The sequence below is a fragment of the Chroicocephalus ridibundus genome, chromosome 6 (genome assembly GCF_963924245.1).
Source record: "Chroicocephalus ridibundus chromosome 6, bChrRid1.1, whole genome shotgun sequence".
In the NCBI taxonomy this organism is placed as follows: Eukaryota; Metazoa; Chordata; class Aves; order Charadriiformes; family Laridae; genus Chroicocephalus; species Chroicocephalus ridibundus.
In genome coordinates, this window is record NC_086289.1 from 70,921,885 (window position 1) to 70,937,633 (window position 15,749).

The 15,749-nt window shown below is 44.3% G+C and overlaps 1 non-coding gene across 1 annotated transcript; it reads left to right on the plus strand.

The window, feature by feature from the left end:
- Positions 1–15,273: 15,273 nt before the first annotated feature.
- On the plus strand, positions 15,274–15,346 carry TRNAV-AAC (transfer RNA valine (anticodon AAC)). The gene has a single exon. It is a non-coding gene; the product is annotated as a tRNA-Val (tRNA).
- Positions 15,347–15,749: the final 403 nt, after the last annotated feature.

Here is a 15,749-nt window from a genome sequence, read left to right on the forward strand (position 1 = left end):
GATCCAGCTTTCACCTGCGGCACTTAGCATTTGCCTCTTGCTCGTATGCTGGGAAAGACAGGAAAAGAGAAGCTCTTATGTTGCTTGAAACTGGGTGCAAGGTGATAACTTCCTGATTTGTGAAAACTCAGTCTTTCTGGAGAAGTCCTGAAAAGGACCTGTCTAACATAGCACAACTGCGATCACGAATCTGACGGGCGGTTTGGTGGACACCAAAACAAAGGACAATGTGAGTTCCCCTATCAGCTGAGCGCAGCTGGATATTTTGGAGAGGGTACATTTTTCTTAACCAAACTTAGAGGAGCAGCTGTTTCAGAAGTCAGAGGTGCTGAGTCAGCACTTCTAGGGATCACTCTTGCCTTCATCACTTGTGAATACTGGATGCAGTTACGCATTTCACATTAACATCCCCTTGCTAAGTTTACACATGCTACTCCTCATTATACTCAATCCATAATAATAACAATGCTTTGCAGTTAGAGTGCATTAGTCAACCCACAGCAACTCCACCTTTTTCCAAGTTCCTTTGCTATCCCCAAACAAGCAACACAACACCTGCTATTATCCCCGACAAAGCAAGTACTACCAGAGAGGAAAAGCACCACTGTGTTACAGGCAAAAGAACACCTCTGTTGGCTGCTCTCAAAGAAAATCCAGCTGAGCAAAAGAAATCCTGCTTTCTCTCTGAAGATGACCTTGTGCGCTCAAAACAAACTTGAAAGGACTCTAATACTTCATATAATTTTTAATTAATTCTATCTAGACACACAGCAGTCTGAGAAGCTGTAGTGTTATATATATAACCTCCTTATGTTTCACTATTTACATTGTGTTATTCTCTGGCTATTTCCCAACCTTATTCATTCACCCTAGAGATCAATTTAAGCACCAAAATAAAGTATGATCTTATCTTTGCACTGTACAGAAAACCGAAACAAAATTTCTCATGGGAGGCAGGGGTTAAGACACTGGACTGGGTGTCAGAGAAGTGGTGTTCTATTCTTGGCTCTACCACTCACTTGCTGTGGGAGCTTGTAGAGCAAGATATAGAGCAGGAATGGAGACTCTAGCCAATAAATTCCTCCTCTGTAACTTTTCCTCTTTCATTATGCATGAGAGTGAGTTTTTCCAGCGTTCAAACATACATCTGAAAGCTGGGGAAATGCGACTCAACCAAAATACAGAACCAGCAGAGAAAGAAAATGAGTGGAAAACATCAATTACAAAGTTTTCTTGGGCACCTCTGAAGTACTGAAACCGAATCCCTGCTCACACAGCGAAGACAGAGGACCAAATGCAGTCCCAGTTTCAGCAGGCATACCTCCAACTGTTGCACTGGACCTGCACGAGGGCTGACTTTGGCCTGCTGTACTACTGCTCCTTGATCCATTTTCTGCTTCAGGCAAGTTTTCTGAGACAGCAAACAATAAAGACTCAGGCCAGGAGGGAGAGGTTTTGTTTTGTTTTTAAAAAAATAGGAACCTACACTTTGGTTTTTGAATAAGCAATCTGACTTTTAAAACGTAAAAATAGAATTTATTAGGGCAACTTTGATTCAAAAACTATAGCTAAGACTATATCCAGACCTGGAATAGCTAACAAACTGCCTAAATTAAGAATGACAAACTCTCAGTTAACTCCTACTGGAAGCAGTATTTCCATGCCCTTCAAAAGGAACAGACTAGACAGTACTTCTTGCTTTAGGTAATAGCTGTGATTTAACACACAAAGTTGCAACATTTCTTATCAGTCTGGGAGAACTGAATTAAAAGTAAGCATGTAGGTCCTCATTTAGGCATGGCTGGGGCTAGGCTCTTGTACCACTATGCCAGCAAATGATTGAAGAGCTAGATTTTTGCATCTATGGTGTTCTGTGGGTAAAACACATTGTCCACATTGTCATGAAACTGATTTATCCTGGCCTTTTTCATTTTGAATCATTTCACGACCTGCTCAGAGAATCTCCACCACATTCTGCTTTGAACCATGTTCTAGATGTTCGGTGCAGACTCAACTCATTTGCCGACAGCTTTACAGCCAGATCTTAGACCCTTTAGGCTCACAGAAACAGAACACTAATCTAGTTGCAGAATATTGTTCAGTATTAACTTTTTTTCTAAATTTTGTATACGTTATGTGGGAATAGCATATACCTTGTTTTAAAATTTTAAGAGTTGTATGAAATCAGAGATTGACCAATAACCTCACAAAGGCAGCTGCTGCACAGTGCCAGCTCTCAAACACAGCTAACCCTGGTTCTACTATATAACAGAATACACTACCTTGGCCAAGACAGAAAAAAAAATTCTTATTCAGACAATCCCTCAAAATGCCAAGTTTTCAGAAACTTTTGGTCTGAAAGTCAGGCCCACTAGGGCTCCTTTAAGGTGACCAAATATAGGATATATCCAGTCAGAAGTGATTTATTAGAAAGGTTATCCATGAACATTGGTCTCTTTACATACAAAGGGTTTGTTCCCTCCTCCTTTTTTCATATCAAATCTCTAATATTTTTTATTTTTCAGGCCCCATAACAAACTGCCCCAGACAGTTGCTCAAGAAGGAGAACTAGCTTCTTGATATGTAAGAACAATCCTCCCAATTTCATACTTTCTACAATTTTCTGAATTAATTGCTGAAATATTAGGTAACTGCAGTCTTTAATCTTTAATCTAAGCGCAATGCACACTTGATATACAACAATTCTTTTTTAATAAAATATAATTATAAAAAATTCAAGGCAGTCCCAGGGAGTGTGCAACTGAAACTGTTAACATACCTGAGGGATTATTTCTACACTTATGTATATTAGGCATTATTAAACATAGGATTTCTTGGGACAGTATCAACAAAGGAGATTTTTTTTAAAAAACTGCTTTTTACTGATTGCATTATCAAATTCAATTTTATTAGCTTGAATCTTCTGGGAAGGATATGATTTTAATAATGCATAAAAGGTTTGCCTAGTAGTTGGCTGTTGGCTTTTACTTGATACTTAATGTAATCTGTAATTACTATAGCAGCTCCTATGTTGGCTAGTGTGTTAAGGTCACTGGAAAGCTATACTGTGTTGTACTTGGTGTACAAGAACATCCTTCTGGTGATTGATGGCTGCACGCTATGGAAATGTTTTAATTTTGTCCTTGAAGCATGCCTTTAAGGAACGCTGTCAATACGTATTCTTCCTTGTCAAGCAGTACATGGTCCTTAGGAATCTGTAGACAGCCCAAGATCTGTCTTTCTACCAATGAACATTAAAAAACGTCCTCCTTGGATTTCAAATTTGGTTCCCAAGTCTTCAACCAATGAACTTACACACCTCTTATTTATTACAAAGGGCAAATTTAAAAAGCACATTTTACCTTGCACAAGCATTAAGATGGAAAACACTTGAAGCTCTCACTATACTTTAAAAAAAAAAAAGTGCTGCAGGACTTGGCTTCGAGAAGGTAGACTTTCACCTTTTTAAGTATTGTTCCTTCTTGCAATATTTTTCCTTTAAACTGTATTCCTGAACTATCCGAAACACTTGGCCAGAACTTACAGTAGAGAAACACACTTAAAACATGATTTGAACTGGCTTATATTACAAGACCAAACTGTATTTAAAGACGTTTAACATTACTGAGCTGTAGCCAAGCCCAGTGATACGGCAGGCTTGCAAGCCAGCAAGTCACCTGCGGCTTCACGTGTCATCTGCTTCAGCAGTACCACCGAGATAAATTTGGAAATAGAAGCAAAGCATTGGAAACATTCCAGAACTGCAGTATCCTCGAGTTTATTAAACTTGGACTTTATAGTCATGAGATTCCCATGAAATAGATTGACAACTAAAGCAATAGTCGATATTAATCACAGAATAGGCAGTTTAACTGTTAGTTCACATCTGTTTATGATCCTCACTGGATGTAAACCAACTTTTTGTCCTGGTGATACAAGTTTGCTACATTAAAAATGGCATTCCTGAGGGAAAAAACAGTATGGAAAGTCCTCTGATTAGGGAATGAAAAATCAGCTGAGTAGAGAAATGGATGATTTTGAAAAGTTGATTAGTGGGCAATTTTTTTCTGTACTTCATAACATTTTCTCTACAAGATAACATTATCTTTACATTCTATAAGTTTATTTCAGACAAATTGTTCACTGAAAGGTTTGTGGGCTTTCACAAGGAAAATCAGGACCAAGACTCCACTTGTCATTTACCAATATTTGCCATCCATTTTTAGTTTCAAATTCATGGTTGCTGCTCCCTCTGAAAGCAACTATGACACTCATTTATAAGACATGGCAATAGAAATTTATAAAATACTTTATTGGTTATATTTTAGTATTAAAAATACCAATAAAGAATCATTATCTTCATCTCCAATTAAAAAAAAAAAGTCTGCCCAAGACTGGTTTTCAAGATTTCTTTTGGTATAGAACTTAATGTTTTAGCTTGTTGGTTACCTATTTTCTCACTGAAATTCATTCTTTTCATGTTCACTAAATCACCTGCTGTGGAGATGGGTATCCTCATCTCCAGTACTAGCCCAGAGTGACTATGTTTTTCTGTATCTCCCAGCTCACATTGACAATGATGTAGATTCTTCTCGGGACCAGATGCATTAAACTGTAGACAAGAGTCGAGAGGATTTTTTATAATACCAATTCATCTTAGCTCTTATTTCAAGTTTAAACCTGCTGGAAGACGAACATGGTTGGAAAACAAACATGTTGTTGTTCATGTCTAATGAAAGAATAGGGAGCTTTTAAACATTGCTCTCTAACTGCTAAATGACTAGCACATACAGACCAATGAACTTCTGCCTTTGAACAAGTCTTGTGATTGTCTCCACTGAAAATTAATTTTGCTGTACTCGTCAGCTGTGTTGTGTCATTCTTGTCATAAGGGAAAAAAAAAAAACCCAAACAAATAAACACAAGAAAATGAGGAACAAAACACCTAATATTTCTATATCCTGTATGGTGAAGTCTGAGGGTTTACCTTTTTGCTATAAATAAAACCAATCTGAAATCAACATTAACACAGAAGAAAATGGTTATTGAACACATCAGTGAGAACACCCATTACCTGTACGGCCACTACTGTAACTCCCAATAATTTCTTGGGAGCAGAATCAAAGAACTACAGCATGCAACTTCAATTAAAAAATCCAACCAGAATAAATACAGAAAACATGAAAACATCGATTTTTCTGGCAGCCTTTTTGATAGGAAGAGTTAAATTAATACATGAAAAGATCCCATCAGCTCTGACTTGTCTGAGTTATTAATTGAACACCTTCTTGGAAACATGTAGATAAAGACGTGTACCTTAGAGAATACGAGATAAGAGTGAAAGGAAAGAGAGAGAAATTAGCAGTTTTGCCGGTTCACTCCCTTAATTGTGAAGCTAAGGTTGTTAAAGCTGCCTGGAGGACTGTAATATGAAATCGTAACTAAAGTGCAGGCTGATGATGCAGAAGATAAAAACTTCAGGATTATACTTAAACATACTTATCTTTAGACACAGAAGTGGCTGTAAAGCCAGCTGAACGATATAAAGCTGTTCTAAAACAAGACAAATGTATATTCCATGTGTTATAAGCAGTTCAAGCTGCTTCCTGTGATGAAAAACATGGACTGTACGGTAGACACACTACAGCTAAGTACAATAGATCCCATGATACAGTTGTTTAAAGGAATATTAGAGTGATGAAAGAAGTGATGGAATCCTGCTCTTTAGGAGGCTCAGAGGCTGAACCAGAGAGAAAAGGCTTAAGCATGCAGACTTGGTAAATTTTCCTGATCCTGAAGGTTTGCGACCTAGAAGACAGTTTTATGCGTGAAGAGCCTGGCCTCTCAGGAAACAATACATCTCTATGGGTCTATTGCCCCAGGCAAAAGGAGAAGAGCATAGTACTGCTTAGCACTTCTCATCCATAGTCACAAAAGGTCAGTATCGTTATCACCATTTTATAGATGAAAAATTTAAGAAGCCCAGGAGGGCATATCTGGAGCCAGTAGCAGTCTTGGGACCAAACCCACTTTGTCACTTTTTTTCAGTCAGTTTCTATCCTTTCTGCCTTATTTTGTCCCCCACAGAGCACAGGGAAGTGTCCAATTATACAATTCAGATAATACCAATACAGTAATAAGAAACAACCTTATTAAAATACTAATTGCAGCACGAAAATGTTTTCTATGAAATTATCATAGCTGCCAATATTCCATCATTAATGTACAAAAGTCTGATTATCTTTTCAATAAAAACAGAGAAATGCTAGCCTTTAAACTCATTATCGTTGCAAAACAGAATGCTCTGATAATGCATGAGAACTTTGGTTTGCAGCTGTAAAATTCCCGAAAGTCTTGTGACTTGGTTATAACTTTGTTATAGATTATTACCTTCCTCACTCACATACCTCCCACGTTTGCTTTTGGGAAACAAAGTATATATTCCACAAAAGCAAACAGTAAATTTATTTAAATAAATGAGAAATAGGGAGGGGAATTTATCCTATAACATATCGCTGTACACCAGAAAGACTGACATTTGCACATCTAGTTTCAAATTATACAATGCACTTTTAGAGGCACAATTAAAATCAAAGATCTGCAAATGCTGATCTCTGACACTATTTTCAATGGGATCAAGGTTTCAAACTAATTTGCCAAGGTGAATCTTAAAATTTATAGCCAGGAAATAAAATTCTTTAATCTGTGCAAAGATATGTTTTAGTTAGTTTCTCAGCCAAACTGAAAATCACTATCATCTTGAGCAAGCTTGAAAAGGAATAAATTTGTAGTGTTAACCAGCATTTCTTAATCACTTGAGTTTATCTGCATTGGAGAACAATTTTTTAAACACCTCTTTATATAAGGATGACAATTCATTATAGTACCTTCTTGTGAAGCTTAAATAGCATCTTTCAAAATTTTTGCTTTGAAGTGGATTCTATAAAAAAAATTATTTAAATTGCAAAGGTTTCTATTAAATGGCAGTTTACCCGTACTTAAGAAAAGAAAAAGGTTTTACAAATAGTTTCACTTAAATTCCTAGCCAGGAATCATCCTTCTTGCACATTAAATTCTGTAATGCACTGAGTTCTACTCTTATGTTTTACAAATGAATGGCTATTGCCATCTACCGTTGGAAAAAAATATGATCAACAACAAGAGCACATCCACTAGACCTTCTCAGCACAGATAAGATGTAGAAAACAAAGACTTCACCAGCCATAGTGGAGCAGCTTACCTTATTGAAATCTTTGAAATACAATATTCAACTGGACAAAGAGAGGTAGAAAAATGTCTCTTCTACTCCTAAATCATTATCATTTTTAGCTCTGACATAACTGGAAACTATACACAAATCCAAACATTGATAAGTGTTCTTTTTGTATAGATTTGAGGGGTTGTAATACTCCCTCAATGGCTGCAACTAGAGTTGAACACACACAAATTAAAAGTTTAACTAATAAAGCTTAATTTTAAAATATTATTAGACCCAAGTTATGATCATGCCTCTGCAAACTGAAAACTATACTTGCAGAAGGTAAAAGCCATCCCCCAGGTCTCTATGCAAAGGCCATGCAAGACTGAACTCTTTCTTGAAGACGGACCTGATGGGAGCCATCAAGCAGGTCAAAGTCACCAAGCGCAGGACCAAGACCCAGAGCTGCTCTCCCAGGCACTTGCATCAGAGCTTTAGCTTTGCCTGTGGTTGGTGTTTCCAAACTTCTTTTGGATAAAACCACTTCCCCAGTTGGGTGTGTTTAGCTGAATATAGAGAATTGGGCAAAGGAAGGCACCAAGAGTTATTATATGCTTAAACCATATTTTTAGCATTTACAAAGATTTGATTGCATAACTTCACTTTAACGCTAAATTACTTATGTAAAAATGATTGAGATGTATGTTTCTTCCATTCCCTTTGCTGATAAATATCCTTAGATATGACATTCAACCAGATTTTGAAAGCACCCCTTGTTGAGGCAATCTACAAACAGAATGAGGGTAGGGTTCTATTAATGTTTGCCAGACCTGTCGGAGGTTAAACAGCCTTTGAATTAAACCATTCTTTACTCTTCGATAATTATTATTTCTCCTTAAGGCACTTTTTGTTGTCTCATAAGCAAGGTCAACCTGAACCGTTTTGTTAAGACTCAATATCATAGTTCAATGTTAACTCTACTTGCACTGTTCCTACAAAGCCTGCATGCACTGTCACCTCTGCAAACAACTTTTGGAAATATTTAGCAGAATTTTCAGTAAGTGAAAAAAGTCCAGCTTTTCTACTGGTCATTTCAAGTACATAGCAGTGTTCTTTAAGTTTACACACAAAGTCATACCAACACACAAATCCATGCTAATTCACTTAAGTTTGTCCATCTTTGCATATAAACCTCTCAAACTGATCTAAATCTTCCTAGTTTTGGTTTGTTGTGCACTGGTATATCACATACAACCCAAACAATCCTGACTGATTTTAAAATCAAGAAAGCTAAAATGTAAACTGGAAACAGCTTAATGAAACCAACGTAAGATAAAGTACCACTGGTTCTATACACAGCAAGTTCTTCAGAATGCGGAAAATGTTCTTGAGAATGGGAAGGGTAATGATGTGGAGAGGTGACTGAAGGCAAGGTCCAAGGTAGAGCCAGGAGTGGCAGACAGCTCGAGACCCCTGAGTGCCACACAGTGCCACAGGCAGAATAAGCCACAGCTGAGACTTCATACTTAGAAATGTGCACTTGAAAATGTGGTGATGGGCGAGGTACTCTCATCCCCCCATCCTCCCTGCCCTCTCCCAGGGTCCCCAAACCTGTCAGTTCTTGAAACGCCCTCAGAAGAGGGCAATTCACACAAACACGGTAGTGTTACACCTCCTGCTATCCCGTCAATCCTATGGCATCTCCTAAGAGATTTTATCTACGTTGTGCCGATTTTTTTTTCTAGGTTGTCCACAGAAAGGGAGCAATTTCCCACAGGGACAGAAAATTCTAGAGTGTTTAGAAATAGCACACCAGAAAGATGACCATGCAAAAGGAAGGCAACGTCACGCATGTATTAGCAGAGTGCAGAGAAGCCATTTCGTGCTGCTAGGGCGATCGACAGTGCTTTATCTCCTTCAGTCAAAGCACTTTCCACGTACCCAGCCTGATATGACAAATGTCTTATGACTGATTTCAAACAGTGAAAACATCCACCCTACGCAAATGCAGGCAAGACAAAGTTCATCTCCTAAACATTCGTTAGACAACCTCCTGGTGACTTAGTGTTAATTTCTGAGCATCTGGCACTCAATAACAAGTCACCCAAGATGCACAATTCTAATTCCCAAACCACCTGAATGGCAGCCCAGAGTATGAACCTTAATACTGCGCTTTCATAATTTTATTGAGCACAATTGCTTCTCTTCTCCCAAATGTCATCACCTCTCTCTGTATCACTTTGTGTCACAGCTAGAATTGACGGTAAACACGAGCTTCAAATGAACCATTAGATTTTTGAAACCAAACAAATCTGGAGATATTAACAAGAGCACTTACACTCTGCAGGGAAGAAAATCCACTTAATGCCAAGTGATTCAAGCATGGGACTGAGGTGGACCTGCTCCCCTGAGGTGCTGGTTCCCGCAGGTAACTAGTACTCACTGCCGGTTGAGTTTTCCTTAGAGGAGCGCCATCAAATATGATTTCTCTGACACACCTAGGCGGCTGCCACTTGCAAATGGTTTTAAACTCTTTAGGGGAGGACTTCCTGAGAGCTTCTGTTTTGGTTCCTAAAAAGCCACAGTAGCACCTTTTTTGGACTGTTTCACTGGGGCTGGGAAGGCAGCCGCAGGCTGTTCAGAAACAGTAGCAAGCTGTAGCAAAACCAGCTACATTTGGTGTACTCTCCACAACAATACCATATTGTACAAAGTTTTCCTTGCTACCATATATAAATAGAAGCAAAAGTAGATCAAGTTCTCAGTTTCTAAACATTTTTTCCCTGACACATGAATCTGCAGAGCATACACTTTTTGATGCATACAGAAACTTGGCAGTTTAAGCTTATCACCTCTTTCAGAAATGATGACAAAAAAAAAATCATTGTAAATGCCACAAAACCAGATATATTTAAGAAAATACTTTTCTCGGGGAAACAAGACACTTTTAAGACAAGGAGATTTTCATTTGAAAAACTACTGTACTAAGCACATGAAATATCTTGGCTTTGCATGTTTAGTTGCAAGTCTGGAATGAAGTATTTGATGCTAATTGAAAGCTGTTGCTCAGAAACGAGATAAAACAATGAAAACACATAAGTTACTTTGGAACAAGAAAGAACATTACCAGTGGCAGAGACAGCACTAGTTTTAGCTAGATCAGGTTTATTAAGTGACATTCAGATTCCAGTACCAGGAAGGACCTATACATCTTCAAGTGTGTGATGTTGGACTCTCTCATTTCCACTTATTCTGGCAACAGAAAGTTTCCTTCGAACAGAATTAATAATATTAAGTACCCGAGTTCACTCCCACCATCTGTGCAAAGGAAAAACAGAAAAAAAGAAGGCCACAAGATGGCACTGGCCAAACACTCAGGAAATTTCTAAAGGGTTGGTAAAAACATGAGCATTGAGTCATGCCCAAGCCCAGTTTCTAGGGCCATGTCTGTTCCCCGCTGAGGAGAGACCTGCAGTGCGGCAGTGGTGCATGCTTGGTTTCCATCACGCAGGGCACCCACGTGTGCCTGCATTTCTGGTAAATCTTCTATAGGTGTTTGATACTGACTACAGAAGCATGGAAAAGGTTTGGCCTGCGGTAAGGGCTACCAGCAGAGGTAACCGAACAGCCTGTTTCCATGATGGTTGAGTGGCACAGCACAGGATGTCTGCCCTGCTCCTTGGCCTGCAGCAGGTAGGTTTGCTGCACAGCGGGCCAAGGCCTCCCCAGAGAGGAACGTCCGGGGACAAGCCCTGACACTTTCCCCCTCACAATCCCTCCTTCCACACCTCAGCAAAACATTTGTCGCTCATGCTCAGAGCCTTGCATGTTTTTTGCAAAAATTCAGCTCCGTGCTCCCAAAGTCGATGAGCAAAACTCAACATTTCCTAAAGTCGATGGATAAAATTCAACATTTCTATGTTTCCACTGCCGCAGGGCTCTCCCAGATAAGATCGCAGCAGGCGGCGGGGACCCAGCCTTCCCACCGCCCGTCCCCTGTGAGGTCCGGGGTGGGGGGATACAAAACAAGCCTCTGACACTGTGGGGTCTCCGGTGGCCTCGGTTCGCCACCGGCGTCCCCTCAGACCCCGGCGGGGCCGAGCCGCACCGCGACCCCGACGCCCGCCCGCCTCAGCGGGGCCGCGCCGCCTCATGGCGGAGGGGTGTGTGTGTGTGTGCGCGCGCGTGTGTGTGTGTGAGGCGAGGGGGTCCCGCGCTGCCCACCGGCGGGAAGCGCGAGCCGGCGGGCGCTTGTCGGAGCGGCGCCGGCCGCGCGCCCCACGGCTGAGGGAAGCGCGGCGGGTCGGGTCGGTGGTCGCCGCTCCCGTTTTGCTCTGCTGGGGCTCCCCCCGGCGCGGAGGAGGAGGCGGGGGGCGCGCCCCTCTTCTCCCGGCCGCCGCCGAGGCTGACAGAGGCGAACTCTTCGCGGCGGCAGTGGCGGGAGCCGGCCGACCGCGGCCTGAGGACGGTGTGGCGGCGGGAGCCTCCGCGGCGGGCCCCCGGCTGCGGGGCAGGGGGGGACATGGGGACCCCAGGGCGGGCCGGGGTGAGGAGCCCCCTCGCTGACGTTTTTTGATAGCAGACCCCCTTCTCGTCCTGCTCCCCCCACCCCCTCCCAGCTGCTCCCCTCGCCCGCTGAAAGTCAGCGAGTAAAACAGCGGGCGGGCGCGGGGAGCGCGGCGGCAGCCATTAGGGTTAGTGACACCCGGGACTCCCCACCCGCCACGCGATGGGGGGCGCCCCAGCCGGGCGTCTTAAAGCCTCCGCGGCCTCGCCCACCGCGCCTCCATTGGTCGGAAGGAGGCACCCTCCTCCGTCGCCATTGGCTGAGGCGGGGCGAGGGGGCGGGAGGGAGAGAGTGGCGGGAGTTTGGAAGGCTGGGGACATTCATCCGCCGGCCGCACCACATGCTGCCGGGCGCGCGCCTGGCCGTGCCCCGCCCCGCCCCTTCCCTGCGACCGGGGGCTGCGGCCGGGCCGGAGCCGGGACCTGGGCCTGGAGCCGGAGCCATGTCTGGGTCTGGGTCTCCGAGGAGGAACCTGGGGTCTGGGGTTTAGGGCCGGGACTTGGGGACTGAACTCAGGGCCGGGCTCCCCGTCCAGTTCCTCCCCACCTCAGTCGAGGACCCCTGGGTGAGGAAGCAGGCCCAGAACCCTCCCTCAACCCCCCGAAGCGGCGCTGGGCCAGCCCCCTGCACACTGTGGGAAGAGGGAATTTATCTCTTCTATGGTATCTCCCTGTGCAGGGCACATCGTCCCCGTGTGGTACCTGCTCCCAGCCTTGGGCGCTGGCTGTCCTGCCTCCGCTGCGTCACCTTCCTCATGACGGTTCTCCTGTGTTTGCTTTTTGACCCCGAGGTTTCCGCGGAAAAGCAAGGCGTTTCAGGGCTGCGCAGTTTTGCAGGAACAATGGAGCTTGAAGGAACAGCGTAGAGCTCTCAGTCTTCCTAACTTTACTTGCAGCTACACTGTACAGCACTGTTCTGTTAAAGAACCTCTTTGAAAACATATTTTACATCCATTCAGAAAGACGTATCCGTGGACTAAAAAGGAAGTGACTGTGCCAGAAGTTATGATTTTTATTGGGCTTCCAAAAGGCATGCTATGGACACAGACTTCCCCCTAGGTACTGGCTTCCAGGAAGCTATAATCTCAGGTTCTTTTGCACAAAGGGTTAAGTAAAATCTGTTATAAAATCAGCTGTATTTTAGAAACATTTTCTGTACATCAAGTTAGTCTCAGCCTCCCTGTACTTTGCTAGGGTGATCTGCATCGGCTGGAAGGCACTGGGGAAGCGAGGAGCGTTCTGTCCAAACTGAAAACTTCCTGTTAGGAGGAGCACTGACTTTCACCTTAACACCACCTGGGACCACGCAAACGTATCTCCCCATTTAAGTGCTCAGTTTTATTCCAAGGAAGAGGCTGAAACCACCAGAAAGGACTGGCGTGGAAGTGAGTCCTTCTGCCAACATCACGATGATGATTCATTCATGACAGAATTGGAGCAGAGGTTGTCAATCCCTGGTGACTCTACGCCAACCTTAGGAGGGTGAAAGTGGGTTTCAGGACAACGAAACCTTTGATTCTGACCCATAATGTCATGGCCACCAGGAAGGTGGTAAGTTTTTTTCACCTCACCAGGATCCTTTGTCATCTCTTCCTCGAGGCTCAGGCTCACAGAATTTTTCTTTTATGCCTTGTACAAGCAGCTCCTCAGCTGTGGTGACTTGTGAGAGATGCTTTCTGTCAGACTCTGTGTTAGGTGCTCTGTAAGATCACAGCTGGCCAGGTCAAGCCAGAGAATGCCATGGGGCAAGCAGTAGCCTTTGAAGATTGGTACGCTGTGGATGACACCATAACTGGAATCTGTCACACAGCCTGTGCTGAGACCTGAAGCACAGAGTGTGAGCCCAGCCTGGACAGACACACAAAGCCAGTCCATCAGCTTGCTCAGGGAGAGCTCTGCCATTTTCTTCGGATTAACCAGCGTGTTAAGCAGTCCCTCAGTCAGAATCACTGTCTGCTCACTACTTTTCATCTTCAGGTCATAGACATTCTTCGCCACAGCCTCCCTATCCCCCCAGGACATGATAATCCCACAGGAATCAAACAAAATACAGTGGCACTGGACAAGTCCACTTCCACCCCAGCCTCCATGGCAACACCAGCATCTCCCCTTGGTCAGGATAGTCTGTTTGGGGGTGTTCCAGGTAAAGGACGTTAGGAAAAAGCACTGCTTGTACACTTAAATTAAGCGTGTTGTTTTGAGAAAATACTGGAAAGATATTTGTCCCTTTCACAGGCCAGGCAACTTCAGCAGCTGTCAGAGCTGAGACCGTTCTGCTCCTCAGAGAAGGTTATAGCACATTACCTAAACAGGATCTTCCTCCTTTAACTGTGGTTGTCAAGCAATGACTGAACATATTATTATACCGGTAATAATACAAATTTGTTAGTTAATTTGTAGTTTGTGTTTTATTAATTTCTTTATAATTATTAAAATTTAATCCTCGGGGCCAGCTGAAGACCTTGCAGGAATGAAAAGGGTGTTATTAATATTGGGGCAATATGTGATTGGGCAGAGAAGTGGCTGCAGTCTCAACCTTTTCACGCTGGGTGCTACAGGTGCGCACAACGGACCTGGTGATGGTGGTGTGCCACTAAGAACACAAAGTGCATCCCCACAAGAGTTTTTCCATGTGGACCTGAGAGATGTTGCAAACATGAAAAGAGCTAGTAAGGGCACTCATTTTTCCCAAACGCTCTGTTGTGGCGTCCTTGTGGATTACACACGCATCCTTGCAGCTATTAGAAACCTCTGCATGATGATGGCGGGAGTGTGAAAAAATCTTGCAGCTGCCACTGCCAAACTCCACAGAGTACTGTCACTGCTGGCTTTCAACTTTCTTCTGTTTCCCCTTTCCCTTCCTTGTCACTGCTTTCTTCTGGAGCCTTTCCTATTTCATTTCTCTTGGCTTTTCTTACTCCCCCCCCGACTGGCTGGGGTTTGGCTTCTGTTTCCCTTTGCAAAGGATGGCAAAGGTAAGTTATAAAGCTATAGCTCCTTCCAAGATCAGGCATTTCAGTGCCTGCTGTACCAGAAAATCCAGGAGGATTAGTCATTTCCTCTTGTTCCAAGCTCCATCTGTAGCCAGAGGCCTGCGGAGGAGACGCAGCCTGAGGTAACGCACTCTGCGCTCTCGCTGCTGCTTTATTACCCAAACGACTCCCTCTCCCCTCGTTGGCTGGGGCTGCCTTATTCTGATTTTTGACAAAACACACGCTGAAACTGCCCCGTTTTGTTCCTGCAGTGCTTTACACCTCTCCTTGGCAATCCTGGCCGGTTTGTCCTGCTCATCCCACCCGCGTTTGCTGCTGCCGCCGGGCAAAGATCTCGGTCGCTCCCTGCTCCTCCCATTTCCCGGGGCTCGCCGGCTCCTTTTGTTGGAATCTTGGAATCTTTCTCCTTTGCGCTTGTGCAGGTCCTCGGGTGACCCGGCGCCCTGGCAGTGGTGTGAGGCACGGCTGAGGCGGCCCGCCATTAGCAACGCCGCCGTGAAGCACCCAGCACGCGGCGTTTCCGTAGTGTAGTGGTTATCACGTTCGCCTAACACGCGAAAGGTCCCCGGTTCGAAACCGGGCGGAAACAGCGGCCGGTGTGGCTTTTTTTTCCTGACGGTGCTTTATCTAGCCGGGGTGCAGAGCGGAGGTCGACGCTGCGGAAGCTGCCTTAGATCATCCCGGCCTGTCCCCAGTGTTACGCCCCTCCGGTCCCACTCACCGCCCGCCGCGACTACGTCTCCCAGCAAGCACCGCTCCTCGCCACGCTAACGGCGGGCGCTGCCGCGGCGCGCTGCATCATGGGAGATGCAGTCCGCACCTCCCCGACCCTCCCGGGAAGCCATTCACCGCCCAGCCCTGCCCGTTCCCATCAGCGGGAAGGGTCGTGGACCCGTCCCCGTTTCCCGCCGTGCCACCGCTGCCCCGTAGCCCCGAGCCGTCCTCAGGAGCGGGACACCGGAAGCCCGTCCCCGGAAGCCGCCCTTGGGGCG